Below are 3,416 nucleotides of genomic sequence, written 5' to 3' on the forward strand. Positions count from 1 at the left end.
AATTATTTGCATATTTATGTGGCACTCCTTCCAACCTTTCTTACACAAACCATGGCTAACCGAATCCTCGGGTGCCTGCCAACAATCTCATACCATGAAGGAGTGCCTTTTTATTTTAGTTTTATTATGATGATGACACTCCCCCCAACCTTTGCTTACACAAGCCATGGCTAACCGAATCTTCGGGTGCCATCCAACAATCACAAACCATGGAGGAGTGTCCATTTAAGTTAATTAATTCGGGACTGGGAATCCCATTGCCAGCTCTTTTTGCAAAATTATTAGATAAGCGGATGTGCCACTAGTCCATATGAGAGTCCGTCAAAAGTAAATGACAAGGTTGAAAGCTAAACACCACATACTTCCTCATGAGCTATGAAACATAAATACAAATTGAGAAGCATTTTGAAAGTTTTAAAGGTAACACATGAGAATTTACTTGGAATGGTTTGAAATGCCATGCATAGGTATTTATGGTGGACACTTTGGAACAACTTGGTTTTGAGGTGTTTGGAAGCACGAGCAGCGTTCCCGCTCAGTACAAGTGAAGGCTAGCAATAGACTAGGGAGCGACAAATCAAGAGAGCAGAAACTGTCATAATCATGCTTGCGGCAAAATAAATTAACGGAGGCATAAAAGTGATACAAGAACTCTGAAGCAATATAGATCATCGAGGCTTAATTGACTTTTTGTTCAGTCATATGCATGCGTGAGCATGTGCCAAGTCGATATAAATGAATTATTCAGAGGAGGACACCACAATGCCATACTTACTTATGAATAAAACAATGCAAGCAAACATCCATGACATGCTACTCATATTAATAAATTGGAGTTAAACATGAGAGATCATGAACTACTAGACTTTCTCAAATAACATATACCTCACATGAACCAACTAAGCATGCTCACATGGATGAGTATATGTACAAAAATGAAAACAAATAGAGTTCATACTAGCCTCTCACCACAATCAGATTGTCGTAGATCGTCATTATTGCCTTTTCACTTGTGTAGCTTGGATAATATGAAATGAAAACCATGCTCCAGCCATCGAAGACCATTGAACTCATAAAGAACTTTACAAAACCAAAGAAGAACAGCAAATATTTTTGGTGTTTTCGAATTTGAAAACAAGAACAAAAGGAAACAAACAAACAAAGCAAAATCTTTTTGGGTTTTCTTGTAGCAAACTAGCAATAGCAAATAAAGCGAAACAAATGCAAGAAACCAAAGCAAACAAATGGTGAAGAGAAACAACAGAAATATTTTTGGTCTTTTTGTGTTTTGGAAAGGAAACAAAGAAAAATCAAGAAATAGCAAACTAGAAGAAACACAGAAAAGCGAGATGGCAGAAATCTGCCAAAACCTGACAGCAGTACAGAAATCGATTTTTACAAAAATCTTACGTTGCTCAGATCGAAAAGTTTTCAACTAATGAAAGTTAGATAACAACCTGGGGAACCTGCACAAAAATTGGCAGCTCAAAATAACGTTCTGGCTGTGCGCACGAATTTTTCTAGTAACAGTCCAGAATCTGTTTTCAGGCAGCACTTCCCCAAATATCATCTCCCTCTCATTAGAAAACCACTCAAAGAGACTAAACAAGTATGTACAAGTATCCAGCAACCATAATATGCAAAGAATGAGTGATGCCGGTATACCTCCCCCCAAGCTTAGGCTTTTGGCCTAAGTGGAGTTCAACCCCAACGAGGGTCGCTGTTCCTCGCCGGTGGATAATTCATGGCGTAGTCATAGTAAAGTTCCTGTGCAGAAGAAAAGCGTGGAGGCTCCACATGCCCAACATGTTGATGCGAGGAACTTGCTGCATCGGATGATGAGTCGAGGTGCTCCTCGACCTCCGTGTCGTCTCTTGCATGATGGCCTCCTCCCTCTATGTGTGCATCCAGTGCACCTTCTGTGACCGACCAATCTTCCCTGGAATCAAGGTTAGACAGAACAGGCGCAGGCAATCTTACTAGTTTCTCAGTTTTCTTAGTTATTCTCCAGACTTTCTTATAAAATGTCATCTTGTAAAACAGGTTACCCAAGTTGGAGGAATCAGAAACAAATTCATGTTTAATCATAGAGGCTATGTCAAGTTTTTCTATGGAGAATGGAATATCAAAATGATGAGGTTCTACATTATGAAAAGCTAGTAAACGAGAGGCGATGAGACCTCCACAAATTCCACCTTTCTCACGGTTAGTAGCAAGTCTATAAGCTATCAATGCCCCCAAATTATAAGTCCTACTACCTTGCAGTGCCGCAGCTAGAAAAGCTAAATCCGGGATAGATAGTTTACCGCCAATCTTTTTAGCAAGAACGCATTTAGTAATGAAATAGGCAAAGTAGCGGATAGCCGGGAGCTGAATGCTAGTGATTTTACCACTATCCTCTGAGAAACTCCTTCCATAGCAAATCATCTTGAAGAGGTTTAAGAGTTCTTGCGGCGATCCCCTTATCTTCTCGCATGATCCCCATTGCGGTACTCTAATTGCTGCACAAAAATCACTGAATGGCAAGTTGACAGCTTTATTGTAAATTTTATACTGGACCGTGGGGTTAGATCGCGACCAATTGAACTTAAAGTCCTGCACAAAATACATAGTTAATTTTGCATATTGTCTTGGCTCTCCTTCAACAAAATCACTCAGCCCTGCTCGAGAAATTAGACTCCGAACATCTTCCAATATTCCCGCGCTTCTCATGAAATCCGCGCACGGGTAGTAAGAGGGGTATACTCCCTCTTCACGGTTCACTCTCATAACTTGTTGGACCTCCAATTCTTGTTGGTTCAATTGATATCTATTCCACTCCATTTTCTGAAATTTTCAACAAACAATATAAAATTTTGATTTGGTGACATATAATCAAGGGGAACTACTATAGGAACTTGCTAGAGTACTAATCATGCATCAAAACTAGTTTATACAACTTAGAACAAGCATGCAAGCTCACTAAACATGTTACCTACAGCAGCAAAATATTCAAGATATACTCAACCAAACAAAATTCTACTTGGATAGGTGGAGGAGTCACATACCGGAGAGCAAATGGGCCAAATTTCAGACAGAAATCTGGGCTGAGCAAAGAGATCGAGAAATCTGGAGTTCTTGAGCAAAAATACGAGTGAGAGAAACCTGGTGCGAGTTTTTTGGGAGAGAGAAGATGCTGGGAGAAAGAGATGAGATAGTGGGGCAAGGAGGGGCCCACACCACAGGGTGGCGCGCCCCCCTCCTTGGCCGCGCCGGCCTGTGGTGTGGCACCCTGTGGTGCCCCACAGGTCATCCTCTGGTGCTCCCAGGTGCCTCGTCGAAAAATAGGACCAACGGTATAATTTTTGTGAAATTTTGAAAACTTTGAAAAATACACATTTCTGGGTATTAAGTTTATTATTACTGGCCAGGAAAAT

The sequence above is a fragment of the Lolium perenne genome, chromosome 6 (assembly GCF_019359855.2).
Source record: "Lolium perenne isolate Kyuss_39 chromosome 6, Kyuss_2.0, whole genome shotgun sequence".
Taxonomy (NCBI): domain Eukaryota; kingdom Viridiplantae; phylum Streptophyta; class Magnoliopsida; order Poales; family Poaceae; genus Lolium; species Lolium perenne.